At 40.2% G+C, this 12,500-nt stretch overlaps 1 protein-coding gene across 1 annotated transcript in view; it reads left to right on the top strand.

Moving 5' to 3' along the window:
• The first annotated feature begins 2,401 nt into the window (after positions 1-2,401).
• LOC115222888 overlaps positions 2,402-12,500 on the top strand; it is a 146,839-nt gene continuing 136,740 nt past the window's right edge. Inside the window, exon 1 of the mRNA XM_029793271.2 lies at positions 2,402-2,863. The gene's annotated coding sequence lies outside the window, so the exon portion shown is untranslated. The remainder of the gene's footprint in view (positions 2,864-12,500) is intronic.

Consider the following 12,500-nt stretch of genomic DNA (forward strand, 5'->3'; position numbering starts at 1 on the left):
AACTGGTACCTATTTAATCGACCCCGAAAGGATGAAAGGCAAAGTCGACCTCGGCGGAATTTGAACTCAGAACCGTAACCGCAGACGAAATACTGTTAAGCATTTCGCCCGACGTGCTAACGATTCTACCAGCTCGCAGACAATCTTCTCTACCCCAAGTACACAAAGTCTACTATACAGGCACGGCATGACTACAGATGTATATACTCGGCATAAACATAAGTTGGAATTTCTCCGTTTTGACAGGGATTTTTCCAACTTTTTTTTTCAGCGCCGTCTTTGGAATGATGGGAAGAAACTTTTTACGAAAAACAGAAAAAATTTAAAAAATTTATGATTTTTTTTTTAGTCCCTCCACCCTTTCACCACATCAGTTTGGACCGATTTTGGCCAATTTTCTTCTTTTTTTTTTCACTACGCATTTAAAAAACATAGGAGAAACATTTTCAGTTAAAAAAAAAAAATCAAAACTTTTCAGAGGGAAAAGTGTGATTTAAGGGAGATTTGGCTGTTGTTTCTAGCACATCGCAAGACTATGCTCCTTGTTTTTTTTTTTTTTTTCTTACTCAAATATGTATTGATGTTTTTCAATATCTTTCCCCATAAACACATTTACGCTATAAAAAAACAGAAAAATTTGAAAATTTATGATTTTTTTTTAGCCCCACTCCCTGCCTCCGATTGTTTCTGCTTATATAATTCTAAAATTTTGGAAAACCTGAGAAGATTATCACTGGGATTTGTCCAGAGTGATTTTAATAAGAGGTATGTAAAAGATGATTTATTTTGATAGCATAATTTTCTAACAAAATATTTTTTTTTTCTTACACAGACACGTACACGGCCCCGCTCGGTTGGGGTGCGAGTAAAAAATTTTAATTATCATTTTTTGGACATCATTATTCCATAAGATGTGTTTATGCGGAGAAAAAAATTGGAAAACACTATTAGATGTGAGAGTGAGAAAGAAAACGAGGAGGTCCTGGGACGTGTTAGAAACAACAGCTAGATCTCCCTTAAATCACACATTTTCCTCTGGAATTATTAACAATTTTTTTTTAAACCGAAAATGTTTCTCTCGCGGGTTTTAAGTGCGATAGTAAAAAAAAAAAAAAAAAAAAAAAAAAGCCGAAATCGGTCCGGACGGGTGGTGGGAGTGAAAAAAAAAATTATAGATTTTCAAAATTTTTCCTTTTTTTCGTAAAAGGATACCTCCCATTATTCTGGAGACTGCTGAAAAAAATTGGAAAAAAATCTCCGTCAAAACAGAAATTCCAACTTATATGGGCCGTCTGATCCGTTTTCCAGACCAGACCCCCTCTCGTCTGCTTCCATAAATTTTGCCTACAAATTTCTTTTTAACTGTAATCTACACCGTTTGAAAGGTATTTGTATAAAATTTCATTAAAAAATTACCAATTTTCCTGAGGGAGAAAAATGGGTAGTGTGAATTTTCCGAAACTCCTCGGGAAACATTTTCCCAACAATTCTTTACATACACTCAATGTACAGGATCTAAGCGATCATTTGTTGAAAGTTTCGTTAAAAAGTATCCATTTCTCTGGAAGTTATGAGGCAACAAAGTCGGTGGGGTATGCATCTGTAGTTATGCCTATATATATATATAATGCATGCATGCATATACATATTTATTTATACACACACACAAACACACTGTTAAAGTATTAATCCTTCACCAAATTTCTTTCCCTCTCTCTATCCATTCCACAGCCTTCTTATAGCCATCATCATCCATATCTCCTCTCTCATCAACTCCTTCTTTTCTTCCTTCTGTCTTTTTTTCTTCATTCAGTGCTGGGTTTAATTCCTCGGATTAATTTACCCAAGGTTTGAATGGAATTATAAGAAAATTTTTGCAAGGCGCAGTCTTCTCTTTCCACTTTCACTTTTTACTATTAATTCAGCTTCCTTCTTCCTTATCAATATTCATCTCTTTTCTTTCTTAGAATCTTTCACTTTTTCTTCGTCATCTCTCTCTCGGCGTGTGTGTGTGTGTGTGTTTATCTTCCTCTTTCTATCTCTCGGTGTATGTGTTTCTCTTTCAATGAGAATATATATATATCTTATTTTTTGTCAGTCTTTCTCTCCCTCTCTCTCTTTCTCTCAGTATCTTTCTCTCCGTGTTTCTCATTATCTTTCTGTCTTTTCCCCCCTCTTCCTCCCTCATTGCCTGTGTCCGTGTTGTCTTTTCTTCCCTCTCTCTCAGTATATGTTTATCGCACTCCTCTCTTTCTCTTACCCTTTCGATTAACCTCACCCCTCCACTCACTGACTCTCATCCTCTACCCTCTATCTTTTCTCTCATCTTAAACTTTTTCCCCCTCTTCTACTATCGCCTACCTTTTCTCTGTTTCTCTTCTCCTCCCCTTCTTCTCCTCGCTATTACTATTGCTACCCCCATTGATCTCTTTATTAACCTCAATATTCGTGTCTGTATCATCTCAGCTCCATTCTACAAAACCTATGAATGTCTGCAGCGATTTATACCATTCCAGTGGATATTTCTTTCTCACCTCCTGAGCCTTCCTTTTCCCTCTTGCCCTCAGTTTAACACTACTCCACACATCCTCTCCTTCCTTTATCCATTTCGTTCAATCTCTTTTATTCTCTCATTCAGTCTTTAGTTTCTCTTTCACATGCTTCTCTTCTTCTCCTTCCATGCTTTCATTCCCTCTATCTTTCCATCCTTTTCCATATATAATCCTCTACTGTCGTCCTGTCTAACAATCCATTCTTCACACTGACCCCTTCCTTCTTTCTCCATTATGATCCCTTACTCCATCGATAGCCCTTTATTTCCTCACCCTCTTTGTTCTACTCTCACCAATCGCCCTTTAACAAGGTAAGCCACATTTTATCGTCCACTTCATTATAAATCCCAAACACACGTTTTGAGGAACGATTTGGCTATGAATAAATGTAAAATTTGGTAATGGCTTGTGTACGTATGTATGTGTGTGTATATATATACATTATATATATATATATATATATATATATATATACACACACAGTATAGACATTGATATATACTCGCGTGCATGTATACTAATACTAATTACATATCAACCGTAGACGTAATTACATGCTAGTATATATATATATACTCTCTCTCGCTTTCTTATATATATATACATATATATGACATATTCTCTCGCGCGCATATATTTATACCTATCACATTCATAGAAGTATTCATGCATTCATACTCATTACATATATGTGATGAACATTATACTAAAATCTCTTTCTCTCGCTTTGACCATCTATAATAATAATATAATATAATCTATCTATCTGTCCATCTTTCAGTCTATCTGTCCATCTATCCCTCTACCTATCCATCTGTGTATCTGTCTACACGACTGTGTATCTATCTATCTATCTATCTATCTATCTATCTATCATCTATCTATCTATCTATCTATCTATCTATCTGTCTGTCTGTCTGTCTATCTCTACACGACTGTGTCTGTCTGTCTATGTATCCAATATCTGTCTATCTCTACCCGATTGTGTCTCTATCTATCTATCTGTCTATCTGTATATTTGTCTCTGTCTATCTGTCTCACTGTCTGCTATCTTTCTATCTCTCCATTTGGCTATTCGTCTGTCTATCCATCTGTCTTGTTAGCAATCAATGTGTATCTTATGTCTCTCTGTTTGTCAATCTGTCTAGCTATCTTTCTGTCTCTGTATCAACTATATGTCGGCCTGTCTCTATCTTTGTCTGTCTGTCTACCATCTGTCTGTTGGTTTGTCTGTCTGTCAGTCTGTTTTTTGTCTGCCTGTCTGTCTATGCATGTATCTATCTGTCTGACTATCTACATCTATCACTATCTCTCCGTCTGTCTCTGTCACACTGTCTGCCTGTCTGTCTATCCATCTGTCTGCCTACATCCCCACCGCCGAATTGTTAAGTTTTCCTTCCAAAATCGCTACTGGAAATATGAATGTCTTTTGTATTGGTGTATGTATTAATTTTATTGACAAGTGATTTCAAAGTTTCTGCAGTGGTTGGCCTTTGCAGTATGTCAAGGCCAGCCACAGTTGAGACTTTGAAGTTACTGTCAGTAAAAATTACTGTAGTATCTGACTTCACGCCACTTGTCAGTTCGTTCTTCCTTCTTCTGTGTGTGTGTGCCTATATATATTTCTTTACTGCCCACAAGGGGCTAAACATAGAGGGGACAAACAAGGACAGACGAAGGGATTGAGTCGATTATATCGCCCCTAGTGCGAAACTGGTACTTTATTTATCGACCCCGAAAGGTTGAAAGGCAAAGTTGACCTCTGCGGAATTTGAACTCAGAACGTAACGACGGACGAAATACCGCTAAGCATTTCGCCCGGCGCGGTAACGTATCTGCCAATATGTGTGTGTGTGTGTATGAATATATAAAAGAGTATTTTGAAAGAAAAAAGGCATACTGCACGATTGGCAAGAGAGTCTTTGGATACTTAAGCAGAAGAAGGCCTCTTCGGATGGCCAGGTCCAGCTGCTCTATGGCCTCAGTTTAGAGGGTAATAGTTTTGAAGGATGTCATGGCCTGTAGAGCTGAATCAACTCATTCAGCTGATGTCATTGGATTCTCAGCTCGCTTTGAGCATGCCCAGATGATTTGCAGTTTTCTTCATTCTTTGAGTCGTTTGGTTTAACCTGGCAACTGCTTATGGACCAGTTCCCTATACAGTGATGTACAAAACATTGGATTTATTCATTGATTTATTGTAAACCTAGTGTGTGTCAGAACTTGTATTGGGTCAGTATTCATGGGGCTTATCATCAAAGCATTTATGACCAGCTAATAGTTTGATTCCTGTTAGAGTTCACCATTTTCCCTCTCCTCTTTGTGATGGCTATGGACTTGATATTGAAAGGTGCAAGAGGTTACTTGGAGGGAATAAAGATCAGGCAATATCTGATACTGTTACAACTGTGTGCTTTTTATAGATGAGACTACTGCCATAGTGGAAATAAAGAATAAGAAAAACTCTTTGTGAAGCTGGTTATTTTAGGCTTGGCAGCTGCATATAAAGGCTAAAACTAGAAAAAACAGTGGCAATCTGCCCATAATACAGAAATTATTAGAAATTGAAAGGGAACTGATTGCTGAAATCAGGGTGAATGTAGTTAAGGGCCTTGGACTTATCTATGCGGTCATCAAGAGATATTGTAGGTGTGGGTCAAGTTAAAGATACAGGCTAGCTTCCATTGACAACTATGGTCTGATAAGGAAATTTTATAATGTGGTGCTACCAATCTGGCTTTTGTGAAGGCTTTTATAACCACCCCAAATGCATGAAAATATTAGGCGCAGGAGTGGCTGTGTGGTAAGTAGCTTGCTAACCAACCACATGGTTCCGGGTTCAGTCCCGCTGCGTGGCATCTTGGGCAAGTGTCTTCTGCTATAGCCCCGGGCCAACCAATGCCTTGTGAGTGGATTTGGTAGACGGAAACTGAAAGAAGCCTGTCATATATATGTATATATATATATATATATGTGTGTGTGTATGTGTTTGTGTGTCTGTGTTTGTCCCCCTAGCATTGCTTGACAACCGATGCTGGTGTGTTTACGTCCCCGTTACTTAGCGGTTCGGCAAAAGATACCGATAGAATAAGTACTGTTCTCACAAAGAATAAGTCCCGGGGTCGATTTGCTCGACTAAAAGGTGGTGCTCCAGCATGGCCGCAGTCAAATGACTGAAACAAGTAAAAGAGTAGAGAGTAGGAGTGGAGAAATGGGAAAGTGTGTTAGTAAGTTCTTTCAAGTGTGGTTTAGTGTTTTGCTATACAATACAAGGATGGGGCTGTGTAGTACTACTGTAATGTTTGTTCCTTCTCGAGCCATGCCTGGCTCATAAGGGCTGGTTTCTTGGCGTATAGGTTCCCCACCTGGACGGGACGCCGGTCCGTCACAGGTGAGCTGCAAGATGCAGGAGGAAAGAGTGAGAGAAAGTTGTGGCGAAAGAGTCAGCAGAAGTTCACCATTACCTTCTGCCGGAGCCGCGTGGAGCTTAGGTGTTTTCGCTCATAAACACACACATCGCCCAGTCTGAGATTCGAACCTGCGATTCCTCGACCACGAGTCCGCTGCTCTAACCACTAGGCCATGTGCTGCCACTACTACTGTAATCTAATTTTAACATCACTGATAGTAAAGGAGTTTAAAGTAGAAGTCTGTTTCTATGTGATGCTATGGGATCTGATGGATCCCAGAGCTGTAAAGAAAGGTGTTTCTATGTGCAGTCAATATTAGAGGTTACTGGACTGTCCCAGTTGTTTGTCATTGATACAGAGGTTATAGTTCATGTTCTGTCAACATGTAAGTTATCTCCTGGATGTCTGGTGACACAACCAGGTATTGAGCATCATTAGTGATGCACCAAAACAATGCTGAAGCAATGTGAGTGCGGTGAGAATCAACACCAACTTGCACCTTGATGTATTAAAGAATGAAGGTGAGAGGGAGAGCAATAGAGGAACCTAAGCTAAGGAAAGCCAAGACTCAGAAAGGGGAAGATAGATTGGAAGGAAGTCTTCTTGTCCTTCAGCCATAATATCTTCCTCACTCATATTGTAATTTGTCATACTCCATTTCCTTCCTGGCAACATTATTAGCTGCATTGGATCCATCAAATCCCATGGCATCACATAGAAACAGATTTCTGCTTTGAACTCCTTTACTATCAGTGATGTTAAAATTAGATTAAATCCTGAATTAAGGCAGCGAGCTGGCAGAAATGTTAGCATGCTGGGCATAATGCATAGCCGTATTTCGTCTGTCGTTACGTTCTGAGTTCAAATTCCGCCGAGGTCGACTTTGCCTTTCATCCTTTCGGGGTCGATAAATAAAGTACCAGTTTTGCACTGGGGTCGATGTAATCAACTTAATCCGTTTGTCTGTCCTTGTTTGTCCCCTCTATGTTTAGCCCCTTGTGGGCAATAAAGAAATATAGATTAAATCCTGAACATATAAAAATGGAAAACAGTTGGTGGAAAAGGTATTCTATAGTGCAGGCTAAAATTATTGTACAGTTGATAAAGAAAACATCCTGCAGTGCACATTAGGGCACCATTCGAGTATGATTGTTTCCAAAGTTGCCTTACTGGCACCTGTGCTGGGGGCATGTGTAAAAGGATTCGAGCGAGGTCGTTGCCAGTACCGCCTGACTGGCCCCTGTGCTGGTGGCACGTAAAAAGCATCCACTACACTCTCGGAGTGGTTGGCATTAGGAAGGGCATCCAGCTGTAGAAACTCTGCCAAATCAAGATTGGATCCTAGTGCAGCCATCTGGTTCGCCAGTCTCAGTCAGAATCGTCCAACCCATGCTAGCATGGAAAGCAGACGTTAAACGATGATGATGATGATGATGTTTTCACACACACACTTTGTTGTATGAGTCAACCAGGCCAGGGACTCTAATGTTGAAACACCCAAAACCCCTTATAGCCTTCAAGAATATTATTGATATGTATTAGCATCCAAGAGATGTTTCTTGCAACTATATCTATGTGTGTTTGTGTGTAAATAGAGACAAAACCAAATGTTGATCTTTTGAATGTAAATGATACACATATCTTTCTCATTCAGAACATTCCAAAATGTAAATGTCATAGCAAAATTTAACTGTATATGTATAGTAATTGTCTGAATGGTCTTAAGAGTACCCACCTACAAGCAGAGAGGAAGCTGGAAGGTAGATAGAGGAAATATATATCCATTGCCATCACTTAGAAGTGAGCATGACTTTGACTTGGTGGAACATCAAGGATGTGATAGCTGAAGGGTAAGAGGCTTGCACCAGCATTTGGCTAGTATTCATTTTTGTCTGAGTAGACTGAAGCAACATGAAATAAAGTGCCCTGCATAAGGACACAATGTGGTACCCAGTCTAGGAATTGAACCTGCCAGTTTATGGTCTTGGAACCAATACCCTAACTACTTCTCTATTTCATCTTGGCAAATACACACATGCATGTGCACACACACACTCACAAAGTAGAGTGAATATCTTGACATGCCTGATGGCTGTTCTTCAGAGAACAAGCATCCAACACTCTTCTTTGCCATCTTTTAATCCTTCTCCCTCTCTCCCTTACATTACTCCCTGTATCACTCTTTGTTCATATATTTCACTCTCTGTTGCTCCTACTTTCTCCATGTCTCTCACTTCCTCTTCCTCCACCATGCCATTCACACTGTTTTCTATTCAATCTCCTTACTAACATCCCTCATGTAGCTGCATATCTCATTTTCTCACCTTCTCTCTCTTATTCTGGCCACGCTTGCCTTGAATGAAAGGCAACAACAACAAAGAGGACTCATTTGGCATATGTTGGGACAAGATAGCTCAGTACACTCTGAGATATAGTGAGGTTGAGAGTACTTTTCAATTTTGTTGACTAACATGCCAAAAATGGAATAATGCACAAATGAGTTGTGACTCCCTATCACCACCCCCTTATCAAAGAGTAGTAATAGGTTTAGGTATCTGGCTCAAGAAAATAGGTTATGGGTTCCTGGATAAGGTAATGTGTTGTGTCCTTAAGTAAGGCACTTTATTTCACATTGCTCCAATCTGCTTAGCCATAAATACCAGGTGTTCAGGCTAAGTTTTATGATTTTTTTTAATGTCTTCTTTTTTGCAGGGAACAGTTTGATGTATTGCTGAACTATCAACAGTGTTGGAAAGCATGAAGATTAAAGTTGTAGTTAAGAAAAAGCCCACATAGAAGACTGGGAGCCATCAGAATACTGGAAAATACTTATCAGTATCATGATGATTTGCACCAGATATCAAAATCAAGACTGTTGTTTAGTGCTCTGTGAACATTGCAATAGCTGAAAGGTGAAACAGGGACAGCTGGAATAGGGATTACAAAGATGTGGCCTGCAGGAAAGGACACAGCAGGCTTTCTGACTGTGTTTACTGGAATCCACCCCCATATCTTTTGAATAGGGCCTTAGGTTCAATTCAGACAGCCATGTGAAGCTGCTGAAGACTGGGGGCAATCTATGACCAGAGAGGGTTGCTGTTGGAAAGCTATATTTGTGGCAGCAGGATTTGGCTCTTTGTCGTACCTCCAGAAAGAGTCAGAAGTGATTGTTGGAGAAGTTCTGTGACTTCACCAGCCCCAATTTCTGGCCCCCTAATTCCCACAGTTGTAAACCCAATGGATTACTATGTGTGGTGTGTAGTTGAAAAGGATACCAAATGCTCTGCCTGCAACACCAAAACTGAGCTAGTAGCCAAAATCAAGGGTGGGTTTGAAGATCTTCCTAGGAAACAATGAGGAATTCATGTGTCAGGTTCCAGAGCTGTCTTGAGGCTGTAGTGGAAGCTGAGGTGGACTACTTAGAATAAACTGTTATATCCCAGCCATAATTTAGCTGATATGTTTTGAGATTTTAAAATACATTTATTTTTGGATGGGATATTGTGTTTTCTTTTTCTTTTATGCAAACTGTTAAATTTAGCCTAAACACTCTGTAAGTACCAGTTGAATGCTAGGGCAGCTATTTATGCATCTATCATATCTTGTCTTGGATATTTTACTGGTTCAAATGTCTGAAGTTGACATGTGTAGCCGTGAAATATAAATAAGGCCCACAATGAAGCATTGCTCTCACATCTGGGACTGGGTTGTTGCTGCTGTACTCACAGACATACAAGATCGCACTTAGAAAAGGGCCACCAGACATTCATTTGGCATAAAGTCCTTCATAAACAGATTTTGACCCACAGGTACACTCTCTTCTCTCTGCCTTTTATACAACAATTATGGCTTTTGCTCCTCAGAGTTGATTGGAATTATGACCACCTCCACAGATATTCTTGACCTATTCATCTCTTCTCATTTTATCACCCTTCTTGTATCCACCCATCATTATCATCTTGTATCCCTTGCAGTCCTTTCCTTGAGTGTTATCCCTCTGAAATTTCCTCTATTCCACTGCTTATATCTCTCCTGCAGGTATTGGTATGTAATGGCTCAACAAGAGCATTAATGATGTCAATCTCAAATGTCAAAGAGGGCCTTCAAAGGCCATTAGTATTCCCACTTCTTTCCAAGCCCAGCAGCTGAAACAAAGAAGGGTCTGAGGGCTATTGTTGTTGGTAGGTCTTAGTTCAGATGCGTTTAAAGACATTTCAGTCATAGAGATTATGTGACTACATTGCATTACCTGCCCTCTTTTTTTGAGGGAGACTCGACTGTTGTTTCTTGCAGGTCAAGCAACCATTGATGGTGTTGCATCTAAAGGTAGCCACCAGTGATAGTGTATTGTGTAGCTAGAGGAAGTGAGAGGAAGATATGTGTGTGACTGACAACTTTTGTTTTTGTGGTTGTGTAGTCCCAAGTTAGCACCAATCAAATAGACCTGAAACAAAAAAAGAAAAATGATTTCCAACCATGACCATTCCATCTATTTTCTGTAAGCATGGAGACCAGGATACATGTTATCCAATATCTCCTTTTCTAAGATTTGAGGGAGATTTAACTGTTGTTTCTTGCAGGGCATATAACTATATAGCAACACTGCTGTTGGTTGGTGGTGTTCTGGCAAATGTCAGGGATTAATTCTCTGGGGGTAAATGCAGTAATCCTTTGACTATCGTGGGTGTTATGTCCCGAAACCCACCACAATAGGTGAAAATCCACAGTAGAAACAGTACTCTCTCTTTTACTCTTTTACTTGTTTCAGTCATTTGACTGCAGCCATGCTGGAGCACCGCCTTTAATCGAGCAACTTGACCCCGGGACTTGTTCTTTTGTAAGCCCAGTACTTATTCTATCGGTCTCTTTTGCCGAACCACTAAGTAACGGGGACATAAACACACCAGCATCGGTTGTCAAGCAATGCTAGGGGGACAAACACAGATGCACAAACACACACACGCATATATATATATACGTATATACGTCGGGCTTCTTTCAGTTTCCGTCTACCAAATCCACTCACAAGGCTTTGGTCGGCCCGAGGCTATAGTAGAAGACACTTGCCCAAGGTGCCACGCAGTGGGACTGAACCCGGGACCATGTGGTTGGTAAACAAGTTACTTACCACACAGCCACTCCTGCACCTGTATATTTTTTTTTATTATTTTTATAATTTGTATATATTTATTTTATTATGAATGCAAAACAACACCATGGAGAGATCGCCGTAAGCTTAAATAATAAACTGCAATTGGTGAACCGCGATAGCTGAACTGCGATATGGCGAAGGGATTACTGTATCTGGAATATTTCGTGATCTGTGGTTAATGGTGGAAGCTATTGACAGGCTTTTGTGTTGGTGAGGTAAATCTAAGGGGATGGGGCTGATGTCTCTGATGATTGTGGCAGCCCCTTATAGAGGCAGGTTGTTGTTGTTTATCCTCAAGTCAGCCCAGTTCTATAATCAAAAGTATTCCAACCATGTCCCTGTCTCTATACTGGTATCTAAAGCTACATTATCAATGTGTCTTGAATTTTTATTGTGATGGTTTGGTGTGATATGAGAGGTGGGGGATTTGGTTGTTATTTCTTACAAGTCATCATCATCATTTAACGTCCGTTTTCCATGCTAGCATGGGTTGGACGGTTCGATTGGGGGTCTGGTAAGCCGTGAAGGCTGCACCAGGCTCCGGTCTGGTTTGGCAGTGTTTCTACAGCTGGATGCCCTTCCTAACGCCAACCAAGTCATGTGGCCCATTTTGTTTGTAGCGGGGGTGGGGGGAGCAGGATTTCCACCCACTTCCATGGAGAGTATCACTTTGGTCATTGTGTACTGATAGTGACTAGATATTTATGTGGCATTCGATGCGGCAGAAATAGCTGGACATGTGGGATAATGGAGGAGAGGGAGTCCTTTCTGCATAGGAACAAGGACAGAGCTGTCAGAGCTTGGTTGTCTTTGATCATAGGTCTGCTCAGGCACAAGTGATCAAGGAGGACTAAATAACAACTAAATGTATTAAATATGGCTAGACTCCCCCCACCCTTTCAGATAAACCCCTACCTTGACTGAGCGGTTTGAGGGTCAGAGAAAATGCCTTGTGTTGTTTCTTATGGTTGTCTGCACAGTGAGTTCAAGTTGTGCCTCGGTCGACTTTACCTTTCATCTCTTTGCAGATCTGTTAAATGCTACACCATGGTCTTGGATTGAGAAATTCTAAGATCACTGGATAATAGGCCTTGAAATATCTGCATTCTGAATTCGAATTCCTGGTTCATACCTTAAAAGAACCCCCCCCCCCGCCCGAAATATAAAAGCACTTAGCCACTGTCCTTGCCTGATGAGTAAAACAGATCCTCAAAAATAATGCTATTAACGCTAAAATAGATGGTGTTGGGGGTTAGGGTAATGAGAGGGTCAGGAGCCTTTTCTTAAAATCACATTTATCCTGGTGATTACACACACACACACACCTTAGTAAATGGTGAGGGGCAAATCAAAGAATGGGCAAGTACCATGGCTTTCTGTTCTGCT

The sequence above is a fragment of the Octopus sinensis genome, linkage group LG21 (genome assembly GCF_006345805.1).
Source record: "Octopus sinensis linkage group LG21, ASM634580v1, whole genome shotgun sequence".
NCBI classification, from domain to species: Eukaryota; Metazoa; Mollusca; class Cephalopoda; order Octopoda; family Octopodidae; genus Octopus; species Octopus sinensis.